At 45.9% G+C, this 15,484-nt stretch overlaps 1 non-coding gene across 1 annotated transcript; it reads left to right on the top strand.

Moving 5' to 3' along the window:
• The first annotated feature begins 6,008 nt into the window (after window positions 1-6,008).
• On the top strand, window positions 6,009-6,113 carry LOC121490239. The gene has a single exon (XR_005987562.1). It is a non-coding gene; the product is annotated as a U6 spliceosomal RNA (small nuclear RNA).
• Window positions 6,114-15,484: the final 9,371 nt, after the last annotated feature.

The raw sequence follows: 15,484 nt of genomic DNA, 5'->3' as shown, positions 1-15,484 counted from the left end.
ACAACCTAATTCCTCCATGTTTATTCTAGGCCTACTAGTTGCTCATGACCCACGCCTTCCAGGAACATGAACTGTCATTTAAGAGATAATTTATATATGATAGCATTAGAAGAAATCAGCATGATATTTCATTAAGTTGATAAATCCCATCAGACATGAGAAATCCTATTAAACTGAGATAATAACAGCTATCATTTACTGCTCATGATCTATGTGCTTCAGATGGGGTATCTCATGTTATCTTCCGCAGAGTCCCCAGAAAGAGGTTCTTTTTTTTTTTAAGATTTTTTTTTTTTTAAAAGAGCAGATGCTCAGATACAAAGTAACTGCCTGCCAAGGTCAGGCAGCTAGTAAGCAGGAAAAGCCCGGTTGAACCAGGAAACTGAGGTGGCCCAGCTCCTACACACCACAGTCAAAACCTCGCGTGGGGCTTTGCTTGCCTCTAGAGGAAACCGATTCTCCGTCCTGTGTGTTCTTGGGCAGGGGAAAGACGTGCATTGCTTAGAGTTATAAAGAAGGGCCTAATGAAGAAAATGATATTTGATAGACCTTGTGCCAATAAATCAGCCACCAGCTCATCTTCATTAACCACTGGGTAATAGTACTAGAACAATGTAAACAGACAGTAAGACAGTAAATGCTTTATTAAAAAATCTTTTCTTTTTTTAAGTTTTATTTATTTTAGTAAGTAATCTCTACATCCAACGTGGGGCTTGAGATCAAGAGTTGCATGCTGCCCTGAGTCAGCTAGGTCCTCTGACAGTAAATGTTTTTTGAGCTGAAGTATTTTGCTTAACTAAGTTAGCTATTGAAGGGTAGGCGTGTGTGTGTGTGTGTGTGTGTGTGTGTGTGTGTGTGTGTGTAGAAATGAGGGGGTAGGGAATGCTGTTTGGAGGGCATTTAAATTTGCCAAGAATGAGTCCAACCTGTCTTGGGAAAACTGTGACAAAGCCAGTCTGTTGAAAATGAAAAGTTCACTCAGTCATTCAGCAAATAGTTCTTGAGCACCTACAATGTGCCAGGCACTGTGTGAGGGGTTAGGAATACAGACATGAGTAAGATACAACCCAGCCTTCAAATGCTTCCCAGTCTTGGAGGAGGGGGTCGGGGGTGGGGTGGGGTTTGGCAGGGAGGGGAGAGACAGGGCAGGCGGGGACAAAGACGTGTGCCATATAGGCTAGACATGTGCCAAAAGGCTTAAGAAGGGTCTGGAGAAAGAGCTGAGGGTGCGTAGAGGGAGAACTGATGGGGAATGTGAGAGAGAAGTTGAGCAAGGCTGGTCAGGCCTCACCAGGCAGTGAGAGGAAGAGGACAGGGGATGGGGTGAGCAGCGACAATGAGGAGATCCCTGGCAGAGGACAGCAGCTGGGTCATGTCAGTGACCAGGTGAAGCCCGGCCACTCTCGGGCCAGGATCAGGTGCCTTCAGAAATGAGCCTTCTGTAGGACTAACAAGGCAGCTGTTTTCTGTGTTTTCAGGCAACTTCCAGGAAAGGCTTATGGCATGCATCTTTCTTTTAACCCCCAGGGACCTTGTCATAGAACAGAACAGGAAAAGTGGTCATGCTCTCACCCTTTCCTAATAAAGCTTCCTTCAGGGTCAGAATTCACTCTAAAAGTCTTCACGGAGTACCTCCCACGTGTCAGACCGTGTCTGAGGTACTGAGGACACAGCTGTGAATAAAATCCCTGACTTCATGAAGCTCCCATTCAAATGGGGGCTGCAGACACAGCCAAGGAATAAAAAAGAGACAGACAAAATGCCAGGGGGTGAGGTGTGAGGGAAAGAAATCAGGGAACGGCGGAGGAGGCTGGGGAGGGCGACTCTGTGTGGGATGCTCTGTTGGAGTGACATGGAGCCAGCATGTGAAGAGGGAGGGGTGAGCTCATGGCTGGGGGCAGAAGAAACTGTCTGAGGTGGAACAGTGCTCAGTGTGTTCTAGAGCCAGCCAGAGGCCAGCGCCACTGGAGTAGATGAAGCAAGGGAAAGGGGAACCGGAGGGCCCAGGGCTAGCTCCTGTAGGGAGCTTTGGCTTTTCTCCCACCTGAGGTGGGACCGTAGGACAGTAGGAGCAGACACGTGCCAAGTCCAGGGTACCGCGTACGATGCCTTGGGGACAGAATGTGGGAGACTGGGCCAGCCAGGAAACCAGTAGGAGACCGCTGCAACCGCCCAGGAAACGATGATGGTAGCTCGGCCCAGGGTGGTAGCAAACAGACGTTGGGAGATGATCTTACTCCAGAGATATTTTGAAATCTGAAAGAATTTGCTGATGGATTAGATGTGAGAGAGAATGACTGGTCGAGGATGAGTCAGACAGATTCCGAGGACTTGGGCCAGACTAACTGGGAAAACTGCCATGTATTAAGACAGGGGGACTTCTTGAGGCTGGAATTCAAAAAATGTGATTTGGGACATATATAATTTGAGGTGGCTATTAGGATACATGAGCCCTGAGCTCAAGGGAGAGGCCAGAGCTTGGGACAGTAGTTATTAAAGTCAGAACAGGCAATTAAAATCACGGGACTGGGTGAGGTCACCCAGGTAGTGGGAGCAGGCTGGGTACGGTCCTCAGGGCAGGGAGTGAGAGGGGAACCAGGAGAGAGTGGTACCTTGGAAGTCAGCTGCTGCCAAGAGGGGAACTAAGCTAAGGAATATGGCTAACCCTTGGACTTGGCAATGTAGACCAATGGGGACCTTGACAGAAAGGTGGGGAGGGAAGCCTGGTGTTCCCATCGGGGTTCAAGGGAAAATATGGGAAGAGAGGATGAGAAGATGAAGAGTGGACATCTCTTTTAAGGACCTCTGTGTAATGTGCAGTTAAAAATGGAATTGGAGGGGGGCACCTGGTGACTCAGTTGGAGGAGCTGTGACTCTTGATCTCAGGGTTGTAAGTTCAAGCCCCACGTTGGGTATAGAGGTTACTTAGATAGCTAGATAGATGATTGATAAATAGATTGATCTATCAATAGATAGATAGGTAAATACTTTAAAAGTGAAATAGAAGGAAGATATCATTTCACAATGTTAGGCACTAGAAATGAACCAGCTGGGAGGAAAAAATTATTCATGCAGAGAAGAGAAGCAGGGACCCTGGAGGATGTGTCTCTGTTGTTGAGAGGGGAGGAGAACCAGTGCACATGTGCAGGGTTGGCCTGGGGGGTGGGGGGCAGCTCACCGGTTGTCAGCAGACGGCTGTCGGCTGTCGGAGGCCATCATGGGTGGATCTGTTGATGGAACAAGTGAATGTTTTCTTCTGACTGCTAATCTTAGCCGTCTGCTGTTTGTATGTAGTTTGTATGGTGCTGTTTTCACCAATTCTAAGGTGCAACTTTTTCAAATTCTAACACCTATGAAATTGGAATAAATCTTTTTAAAAAATATTTTATTTATTTATTCATGAGAGACCCACAGAGAGAGGCAGAGACACAGGCAGAGGGAGAAGCAGGCTCCATGCAGGGAGCCAGATGCGGGACTCGATCCTGGGATCCCGGGGATCACGTCCTGAGCCAAAGGCAGATGCTCAACCACTGAGCCACCCAGGCGTCCCATAAATCTTATTTTTAAAAAAGATTTTACTGGGATACCTGGGTGGCTCAGTGGTTCAGCACCTGCCTTCCACCCAGGGCACGGTCCCGTAGTCCCAGGATCGAGTCCCACATCGGGCTCCCTACATGGAGCCTGCTTCTCCCTCTGCCTGTGTCTCTGCCTCTCTTTCTGTGTCTCTCATGAATAAATAAATAAAATCTTTAAAAACAAATAAAAATAAAAAAGATTTTACTTATTTATTTGAGAGAGAGAACAGGAGCACAAGTTGGGGAGAAGGATAGGGGCAGATGGGGATGGAGAAGCACATGCCCCATTGAGCAGCAAGCCTGACCTGGAGCTCAATCCCAGGACCCCCAAGATTATGATCTGAGCGGGAAAGCTTAACCTTAACAACTGAGCCATGAGGCACCCGTGGAATAAATCTTAAATCAATGGGCCATTTAGTTGTTAGTATTTACACTCAACTCTTGAACAATGTGAAGCTTAGGGGCACAGACACCCATCCCTCACATAATCAAAAATCCTGTATAACTTCTAGATCCCCCCCAAACTTAACTATTAATAGCCTTATGCTGACTAGAAGTCTTACAAATAACATAAACAGTTGAGTAACATATATTTTGTATGTCCTATGTATTACATACTGTATTTTTACAGTAAAGTAAGCAAAAGAAAATGAGAAAATACATTTACAGTGCTATGCTTTATCTGAAAAAAAAAATTATCAAAAAATGTATGTCTAAGTGGACTCACACGTTCAAACCTGTGTTGTTCAAGGGTCAACTGTATTCTTTCTCAGCACTGCATACAATAGAGAAGAATTTATATCAGAGGCAACTCAGATTCAGGGGACGATGGTTGTCACTTTCCCTTGGGCCTAACTAGACTTGTCTTTTGGGGCGGGCCCTGATCCAAGCAGCGCCCTGCAAATACTGTTCACCTTGTGAGCCAAAGGGGAGATGTCAACATTTTCAGTAAGAAACTCTGGGCTAGAACTACCTCTCTGGTACAGAGGGGTCCTGCCCAAACTTCTGAAGAAGGGTGCAGGTGCCTGGAGAGTAGGGGGGAGGCTGGCCCTCTGCCTACATGCTACACACCTGTCTGGGCTGCAGACGGTTCTTCCTCAGAGGAATAGGAGAGACCAGGGACGAGGCAGCCAAGTCTCGGCCCACGTCTGAACCCGGGCAGTGAGGCCTGACTCAGAGACCAAGTGGTTCCTTCAGTAGATAAGATCTTGGCCTCAACATCCTGTGTGGTGAAGACAGGGAGAAGTCCAAGGGTCTGAGAACAGGGAACTGTGTCACCGCATAGCTCTTGGGGATCCTTCAGCTTTACCGACCGCTAGCAGGGGGGCTTTTACTTTTTGGGTGAGTACAGCTGGGGCCCCAGTCCCCCTTCTCTGTAGCTGAGGTATAGGAATGGTTTGGGAGGTTGTCTCTGTCCTCCCAAACCATTGAGGGCTTAGCATACATTGTGGCAGCTGATAACTGTGTGTGCCGTGCGAGCGCACCCAGACGGGCCCCTGCTCTCAGAGCTTATGTTGAGTCAGGGAGATGTAGTAATAAAGTAATCATATGTGTTTATTTATTTATTTTAATATTTTATTTATTTATTCATGAGAGACACAGAGAGAGGTAGTGACAGGCAGAGGGACGATCCCAGGACTCCAGGATCACGCCCTGTGCCAAAGGCAGGCGCCAAAACGCTGAGCCACCCAGGGATCCCCCCCCCCCCTCTTGCATTTCTAAAGTGACTCTCATTTCAGAATTAACTGGGCCCAATGGCGGTATACATAACAGGGCTGTAGGGCTGGCAGGACAAAGCTGGGATTATCTGTGCTTTAGAGTCCACGCTCTTGGGACACCTGGGTGGCTCAGCAATTGAGTGTCTGCCTTCAGCTCAGGACGTGACCCTGGGGTCCCAGGATCGAATCCCGCATCAGGCTCCCTGCCTGGAGCCTGCTTCTCCCTCTGCCTGTGTCACTGCCTCTCTCTGTGTCTCATGAATAAATAAATAAAATCTTTAAAATAAAATAAAATAAAATAAAATAAAATAAAATAAAATAAAATAAAATAAAATAGAGTCCATGCTTTTCCATTCTATCTTCCTCCCTTTCAAAGGAGGAAGATAAGACAGCCTCAGATGCAGTGACCTCAAGAATCAAGACCTGAATCCCTGGACACACCTGCTTGCCGTCATTGGGCTCCAAAGCCAAAAATTGGCCTGACTTTTTTTTCCCCTAAGAAATAAACACCAAATTTCTTCCTAGAGTACAAAAATTCAAGGAAGCTTCTGATAACGCAGGCGCAGAGTGGTACAAGGAACACAGCCACTGTAAGGTTAGGACTTTGGCGTCTGTGTCTGAATGTGCTACTGAAACAGGTTATTTCTAACACAAGGGCAATACTAGTCTTTATTTCATAAGAAATAGTGAAAGTGAGTTAATAACTCAACATATTGTGCTCACTTGGGCAGCATGTATACCAAAAATTTGAACAATGAAGAGATTAGCATGCCCCCTGTGCTAAGAAGACATGCAAATTTGTGAAGTGTTCCATGTATTAAAAAAATAAAAATAACAAAACTAATTTGACATGTAACCCCATATTATTACAATATATTTTTTTTTCTTTGCAAAATCACTACACTTTCTATATTGGATCAGTAACAGAGGGAGCTGAGACTTTGGCGAGTTTTGTAAATAAAATAGATTTTGGCTTCAGCTGGAATAGAAAAATATTCGGTCCCTTGTAGAGCCTGGCAGGAGAGGTGCCAGGGTTCAGGAAATCAGGGGCTGCTGGGGCTTGGGGGCTGGGGGCTGGGGGCTGGGGCCTGGGCATTCTGCACCAAGGCCTTCGCCTTCAAATGCTAACGAAGGTCATAGATGGGAATCAGCAGGACCCACTACTTCCTGCAGCGGCCCATCCCCGCGGCCCACCCGCAGCCTCCCGAGTTTTCCCAGACCCTCCCTCCTCCACGTTTCCAGAGCTGTGCTTAAACCGCCGTGGCTCTTGTCTCTGGTTCTGCGTGGCCCTCGGTCATCTTCCCCTTCGAATCCGAAGATGCTCTCCTCGCTTTCCTAGTTTGTGTGTGTGTGTGTGGGGGTGATGCAGGCACACGACAGCTTCTACCAAGCCCAAAGCACCTCTGCAGCGCTCCCAGGGGTGAGGCCTTCTAGTTCTTTGAACACAACGGTCTTGTAAGGTAGGTAGTATTGTCCCCATGGGGACCCAAGACCCAGGGTGAACGAGTGATAGAGCCAAGATTTAACCCAGGCCAGGGGGACTCCCTGGCCAAGACCATTCCTCCTGACTACACAACACTTTAAAGGTAGGAGAGACACGTCTGTTTTTTAGATTTTATTTTTAAGTAATAGCTACACCCAACACGGGGCTGACCTTCCAACCTGAGATCAAGAGTCCTGTGCTCTACCGCCTGAACCAGCCAGGAGCCCCTATAGGCAGGAGACATTTCTGATTGAAGGACTGATAGGGCAATTGGGTCAGGATGAGAGTGGGCTCCATGGAGGTCCTGAGAGACAGAGTTACTTGACAGAGACCTTAAATCCGGCCTGTTTCAGGGTCACAGTTTCTCTCCCAAGACCTTGGTGGGACTTGTTCCCTGACACTAACAATCAATAGCTTTCAGGACCCCAGGGTGAGAGCACACTCGGAGCCCGGGGCGAGAGCGCACTTGGGGTCAGGGGCGAAAGCACACTCGGGGTCCAGGGGCAAGAGCACACTTGGGGCAAAAGCACACTGGGGTGAGAGCACACTCGGGGCCCGGGGTGAGAGCACACTCAGGGCCCGGGACGAGAGCACACGTTGGCCTTCAGTTCCTGCTCTGACAGGCCTGACCACTGTCAAGTGCTTCTTTGAACTTGACACGTGCAGAATTACTTTGCGGTGAATCGTTAGGAAGCGGCTGGCGCGCCCTCTCTCCCCCGGAATGGTGTGCCATCTCCAGCACCTTGGTCGAGTCCTGCTGGGCTGCGGAGGGAAGACCTAGTTGACTAGGGAGTATGGGATCATTCACCTGAGATCCGCTCTCACACCATCCACCGAGGTCAGTGCAGCCACAGGAATCATGCCCTGCGTGTGCGTGTGCAAAGTGCTCTCATGGTCTCCTGAGGACCCTTACGCACCTTTTCTTCTTTCCTTGTTACAATCAATCTGTGGGATGTGCAGCTAGGATAGGATGTGGGGTCCTATCCTGTCATAGGGAAGGAACCTGCGGTGGAGGCGGGGCACAGCGGCTGGGGGCTCTGAGGCCCACCCGCCGGCAGTGCCACGAAGGGGGACCCACGGCTACTCAGGCACATGGGTCTGGATTTCGCACTCCAGTTATGCTGTGCAACTCCAGTTCCCCAGCTCGCAGGTTCTTCCCACCTCTGGGAAAAATCTTTTCCCTAGTCTGCAGCTTGAGTATGTGAATACTGGCGGAAGGGCAGGATTAGCAAAGAAATTTAAAAATTCTGACAGCCAGGGCCCCTGGCCGGCTCAGGCCCTAGGGCAGGGGACTCGGGTCTTGAGCTCGGGACTCTGAGCTCCACGTTGGGTGGAAGGCTTATGTAAAAACAAACACCAGACATCATACGCTGTGGATGGAACTATAACTTAGTGCTCTGTCTCTGAAAGACAGTTTGATAATGATCATTAAAAGCTTCTCAAATGGGGCAGCTCAGGAGCGGAGGGGGGTGGGCAGCGGTTTAGTGCCTGCCTACGGCCCAGGGCGTGATCCTGGGGTCACAGGATTGAGTCCCACGACAGGCTCCCTGCATGGAGCCTGCTTCTCCCTCTGTCGGTGTCTCTGCCTTTCTCTGTGTCTTTCATGAATGAATAAATAAAATCTTAAAAAAAAATTTTTTAAAAAAAGAGAGAGGACTTTGTCAAGGTATTGTATCTGTGTTACCTAAAACATAATAAACACCTGAAATAATCTGGATATTCAGCAGGTCCAATAAATTAAGATCCAAAAGAAGATGAAATACTCCACAGTGATCTTAAATGGAACTATGGGAGAATGTTTAACAGTTTGAGGAAAGTTCACTGCTGTTGAGTGAGGAAAACCAAGTAACAAAATTTCAATCTGATTTTTAAAAAGCAGCTTGAAGTACAAAGCTCTGAGGAGTAGTTATCTCTGAACCCTTCCTCCGTCCTCCCCTCCTCTGCCTTCTTTTTGTATTTTCCAGTCTTTTTTTCAGTAAACTTAATAAGCATGTGTGGCATTTGTGATCAGAAAACAAAAACCTTTCTTTTTTTAGATGAGACCGTAAGAATGAACCACTTCGGAACCACTGCAAGTGGTGAATGGAGCTTGCAGCCGAGACCAGAAGCAGAGAAGAGGAAACAACTAAGTCTATGAGCTGCTACATCAGAAAATAACTTTCATTTTTTAATTATTTTTTCATATCCTTGTATTAAGAGGTCTTTTTTCTTTTCTTTTCTTTTCTTTTTTTTTGCTTGCCACTTATCTAAAGAGGTTATTGAGATGGATTTTATTATAAGAAAAGTCATCATTTAAGCTTCTTTGAAATTGGGCTGGTGCTTTCACCTCTCCTGTTTAGACCAGGTGAGCCCTGACTCCCTCCTGACACTGAGAGGAGCAGGGTGGCAACGTCTGCCTTTGGCACCACCCTCCTGTCCCACAGTAAGCCGGGCCCCTCCTGCCCTGCATGGGGCTCTGTCCCAGAAGGCCTTGCTCCCCACGCTTTCAGCTCATCTGTCTGAGGTGTTTACTTTGATTTATAAATTAGAGGTAGAGGGGTCCTTAGAAGCCCCTGCTATGAGAAAGAGGAGGCTGACCTATGCTTCTCATCGCTCCACACTCCTCTGTGTATCTCAGCTTGTCAGCAGTGGAGCACAGGAGTCTGGATGGTACCCAAAGACTGGGATGGTAATGGAGATCGTTTAGCTACCCAAAGGTGCTTGGGACCCACAGAAATAATTTCAAATGATAATTTCAAGCATTGTGACCAACTACTGTCTAGGCTTATGATCCCTGTGTGTGTTTGTATGTGTGTTTTGACTTTTTAGATTTTTGTTTGTTTCCACCATTGAAACAATTGGGGAAATTTTTTAAGGACAGGAGATACGAAGAATGTCAAACTGGATTAGAAGTGTGATTGGATGATGCGTCACTGAGAGGAGTGTGATGTCATGGGAAATATAGCTACAATCTCACTGTTCTGAAAAGATAATGCTGTGGGGAGCAGAACTGGCACCCTGTACCTCATAAAGAGTCAGGTGATAGCATCTGTACCTGTGATTACTTAATGAAATAAGCATGTGATGAGGTGATGGGGGTGATGGGGCAAGGCTTGGAGGATAGTCATTATGACACATGGTGTTTAAAAAGATGGGAACAGTTGATTGGAAGGGCTCAGTGCTCACTTGGGCAGCACTTGTAGTAGGAGTTAATTCCTCTTCTCTTCCCTTTTCCTTTCCCTATTTCTTGCACCTACAACTCCAACCAGATTTATTCTTCTCTTTGGGTCTCCCAAAGGCCATCCTGCCAGTCTCAGTGCTATCAAGCTAGAATTGAGAATGGATAGTTTAGTCTTTAGTGGCTTCAGGATGAAAGTTCAAAGTCTTCTTCATAGTAAACATAAACCCTTTATAGGTGAGTCTTGGTTACCTTTCCTAGCTTTGTCACTAGCCACTCTCTTTTACATACACTGGTTTCCCATCACAGTGTTCCCCAGACCCACCACACTTTCATCATACCCGGAATAACAGATTGTTAGCTGTCCACTGAGTTCCTTTTCTCTTCCTTCTGGGAACACAGCCTTCTCTTGCAGTGGGCTGTTGCCATGTGACCAAGTTCTGGTCAGTGGAATATAGAAATGATTGTGCACCACTTTCAGACCAGGGAAACCTTATACACACAACCTTTCACATTTCCTTCTGTAGTGACCTGGGAAGCCTTCAATTGAAGAAGGTTGAGTCCCAACATGGGAGAAGCCCAGCTCATTTATACCCACTTGGAAGAGAGACTCCCATCAAACTTAGTCTTAGATTTGGCTTTATTATTATTATTTTTAAGACTTTATTTATTTATTCATGAGAGACACAGAGAGAAAGAGAGAGGCAGAGATATAGGCTGAGGAAGAAGCAGGCTCCCTCTGGGGAATCCAATGTGGGACTCGATCCCTGGACCCCAGAATCATGACCTGAGCTGAAGGTGGACGCTCAACTACTGAGCTACCCAGGTGCCTGGGTTTGGCTTTAAGTAAGAAATAAACATCTATTGCAGTGAATCACTAAGACTTAGAGATTTATGTATTATAGATTATCTTAAATAATCTACCTGGTGAACTATTCTTGCTTCAAGACTCTCTTCACATGCCTTCTTTAGAAAGCCTTTTCTGATTCCCCCAGGCAGGAGTCATTCTATCTTTTTTTTTTTTTTTTTAAGGAGATTCTTTTTTTTTTTTCTTTTTTCTGTTTTTTTAGATTTATTTATTCATGAGAGAGAGAGAGAGGCAGAGACACAGGCAGAGGGAGAAGCAGGCTCCATGCAGGGATCCTGATGTGGGACTCGATCCAGGGTCCCCAGGATTACGCCCCGGGCCGAAGGCAGGCGCCAAACCGCTGAGCCACCCAGGGATCCCCTCTTTTTTTTTTTTTTTTAAAGAGATTTTATTTATTTATTCATGAGAGACACAGAGAGAGGCAAAGTCACGGGCAGAGGGAGGAGCACACTCCCTGCAGTAAGTCCCACAAGGATCACGCCCTGAGCCTGAGCCGAAGGCAGACGCTCAACCGCAGAGCCACTCAGGCATCCCATTCTTTCTGATGCCCTTCAAAGAAGCATCACTTAGCACTACTTCCACCCCCAATACTTATTGATGCATCGGTCTTCATTTTTTTAAAAAAGATTTTATTTATTTATTCAGGAGAGACACAGAGAGAGAAAGAGAGAGAGAGAGAGAGGCAGAGACACAGGCAGAGGGAGACAGAAGTAGGCTCCCGTAGGGAGCCCGACGCGGGACTCGATCCCAGGTTTCCAGGATCACACCCTGGGCCAAAGGTGGCACTAAACCACTGAGCCACCTGGGCTGCCCATGCATGGGTCTTCATATTTAACCATCAACTCAATGGAAGCAGAGATACTGATCTTTGCAATTCTAAATTTTAGCAGAATTATAGATAGTAGGTGTACGGTATGTAAAAATTCTAGATTTTCACAGAGTGAATGATAGTAGGTGTGCAGCATATAAAAATGGACTCATCCACAAGTATGAGTTCTATGTGCTAGATACTGTTCTAGCACTGGGAATAAAGCAGTGGGCAAAACAAATATAAATCCCTGTCCTTGACATTTTAAAGGCTGATTTCTACAGTGTTTGAGACATTTGCCTCCCTGTATTTTAAGGAGTGATTTAAACTGGGACTTAAATACTAATTTGACATTACAGAGAGGAGTGTGTAAAAGACCATTGCCACCTTCAGATGGTGTTACAATGTTTAACAATTCCATAAGCTAAAAAAAATTTAAAAAATACAAACTCTGTAGTCACGGAGCTTGCGTTGCAGTGGGAGAACTAGATATTAAGTAAACACAAGTAGAGTACCTATACTGGCAATGCATGCCAGAGAGGAGGAAAAACCAGGGAGGGAGGATGGGAAGGACAGGGTCAGAGTGCAATTTTATTTTATTATTATTTTACCTTTATTTTATTTTTAAGTAACCTTTACACACAGTGTAGGCCTCAAACTCACAACCCCGAGATCAAGAGTCATATGCTACACCAACCAAGCCAGCCAGGCACCCACGAGTCTAATTTTTTTTTTTAAGATTTTATTTATTTATTCACGAGAGACACAGGGAGAGGTGGAGACACAGGCAGAGGGAGAAGCAGGCCTGATGAGGGACTCAGTGAGGAACTCCATTCATCTGGAACCCAGGACCCAGCATCATGCCCCGAGCCAAGCCAAGGCAGACACTCAACCACTGAGCCACCTAGATGTCCCCCCAGGAGTCTAATTTTGAATAAGTAGTTCTTAGCAGGCCCCACTGAGAAAAGAGTGTTGTAGCAAATATATGAAAGAAGTAAAGCCCTAAGCTATGCAGTGTTTGAGGGGAAAGTATTCCAGACATGGCTGGAGCAGAATGAGTGAGGGGAATAAAAGAGATGAAGTAAAAGGGGGTGTGCGGGTATGTGTGTGTGTGTGTGTGTGTGTGTGTGTGTGTGTGTGCCTGCACATGCATGTATATAGGGAAGGAAGGCAGGATGCATGTACACTTTTGATAGACTTTGGTTTGTACTCAGAGGGAGGTGGGGAACTACTTCAGTATTTGAAATAAGGAAGTGATCTGATCGGATGCACATTTTAACAGGTTCACTCTGACCACTGTGTTGGGAGGAGACTGTGTAGAGTGTCAGAGGCAAGAGGAAGACAAGTCACAAGGTTATTGCAAGAATCCAGGTAAAAAACAATGGTAACTTGAGCCAGCATGCTATTTTGGATGTATTTTCATGGTATGACTTGTTGACAGATCCGATGTGGAATATGAGAAAGAAGTCAAAGATGACTCCAACATTTTTGAACCGAGCAACTGAAAGGATAGAGGTACAATTTAAGGAGATGAGAAAACTCTAACAGCAGTGAGGTAGATCTGGAATTGAGGTTTGGACTCCTACCTGATAGGCCTATAGTCACGTTTAAGTAGAAATGTTGAGTAGCTAGAGGTGTGTGTTACATGTCTGAAATGGAGACATCTGGACTAGAATTACAGATTTGGGAATTGTCTGCATAAAGATGGTATTTAAAACCACAAAACTGAATTAGATCACTGAATTAGATCAAAGGAAATGAGTGTATATTGAAAAGAAAAGAAGGCCAAGGACAAAACCAGGGGGCACTCCAGAGTGTTCAGGCAGGTGAGTAAGAAGCAGAAAAGAATGAACTCCTTATGAGTTGCCAGTGGGTAGGGGGAGAAATCAAGACAAAAGTGGTCCCAGAGGCCAAGTGCACATAGCATTCAAGCAGGAGAACTCAATTGTGTCCAATTTCACGGTTAGGTTAAGTAACTTGAAGTCAGAATTGACCAAAGGATTGACCAAATGAAGGCCACCGCTAACCTTGTTCAGAGTGTTTGTTCAATGAATGACTGAATGAATGTAACTTTTCCACCATTTATGTTTGGCCAAGACCCAAGTACAGGGACTAGATCTTTGTTTCTCCAGGAAGAGTTTGATGAGTTTGATAAATGGTTGTAGAATTGACTGAATGAAATGGCTTCTCCCTCAGTGTCTGGTCTCTTCCATTTCTTACTTTATTTTCCTTAGAATTGTAGAGGGAGGGAAACTGCACAAAGGTCCCAATTCCTGGAAGCCAGGCTATCTGGAATTGGCTGTGCTTATTTCTCTGTACTGTACAACAGCACCATACAATACCCTCAACCCTTCGGGGCAAAGAGGTCATCAACATCAAAAAACAAATCACTGGAAAACATGGGCAAGCTGACTTAAATAATATAGTTCATTTAGTCAGGCTGTTGGGAGAAACCACGCTCATGAGATAATTAGAGCATTGCTCAATAAAATATTTTCTTTGAAATGTTAATGATTCAAGGCATATTTACATAAAATACCAGTGAAAATTTAAGTCAAAACGGCCAGAGTTTTATGCATTGTTCTCTGCAAAGAGGAAGACTCTCCCTGGGCCACTCTATAGAAACTACTATTTTTTTAGTATTTCCTCTATACTAGGAACTGTGCTAAGAGAAGCATTTATGGGCATTTAGCAACTAAATCTTTACAACCACCCCACAGGAAAGGTACTTTGGACATCTTCAGATTTTAGACATAATAGAAATAGACTACAGATATCAAAATGGAGCCTTGGAAAGATTGATGGGACATCATAGAGATGAGTATCTTTCCTAGTGAGCGACCCTTGGGAGAGGATTGATCCTCATGAGAACTGTCCCCTGGACAGGATGAGTTAGACCCCTGTGCTGCTTCTAGAAGGCAATTTTTCCTGTGAAGGAAAGAGCGCAGAAGCTGAGGCAAGTGGCCCTGGCAGACAGCATCCTGAGAGCTAGTTTATAGGTTGGGGGTGTAAAGAAGTCTGCGGAGAGAAAGGAAGGAAAGAAAAAGACTATCTGTTGAACTTTCACCATGCATCAAACATGATCATAATTTATTTTATCCTCAGACCCCTTTAAGCTTAAAAAATATTAACTCCGTTTTATAAAGCTTCCAAGAGGGTAATTTCTCTAATGTCACACAAATGTTAGCAAGGAGAGAAACCAGATTTTGCCCACAGAGTTACAGGATTTCAAGGCTAGCCGCTTACCACATTCCCCAAAGAACTGGAGACATAGAGACGCCCTACTGAAAGGCAGCTATTAGAAGGAATTCTAGGTGGCTCAGACCTTAAGCATCTGACTCCTGGTTTCAGGTCATGATTTCAGGGTCCTGAGATTGAGCCCCACATGGGACTCCATGCTCAGTATGGAGTCTGCTTGTCCCTCTCCCTTGGCTCTTCCCCCCACTCTCTTTCACTCATAAATAAATAGAATCTTATATTAAAAAAAAAAAAAAACAGGGATCCCTGGGTGGCACAGCGATTTAGCTCCTGCCTTTGGCCCAGGGCGCGATCCTGGAGACCCGGGATTGAATCCCAAGTCGGGCTCCCAGTGCATGGAGCCTGCTTCTCCCTCTGCCTATGTCTCTGCCTCTCTCTCTCTCTCTCTGTGACTATCATAAATAAATAAAAAATTTAAAAAAAAATTCTGGACACTTTTTCCTGGCCATTCTTGGCTGTATGTGTGTTGAGAGGCTTAACCAACTGAGCCACCTAGGCGCCCTACCCTCTACCTATTTCTTGGAACTACCAGCTCCCAGTGTGGGGTAGGCCCTGCTAGAGGCATTTATAGTACAGGGATTAACAGAATGTGGCAGTCAGGAGCACCTGGGTGGCTC

The sequence above is a fragment of the Vulpes lagopus genome, chromosome 4, assembly GCF_018345385.1.
Source record: "Vulpes lagopus strain Blue_001 chromosome 4, ASM1834538v1, whole genome shotgun sequence".
NCBI lineage: Eukaryota > Metazoa > Chordata > Mammalia > Carnivora > Canidae > Vulpes > Vulpes lagopus.
The sequence above is the reverse complement of the archived record's forward strand: the minus strand, read 5'-3'. Positions and strand labels throughout refer to the sequence as shown.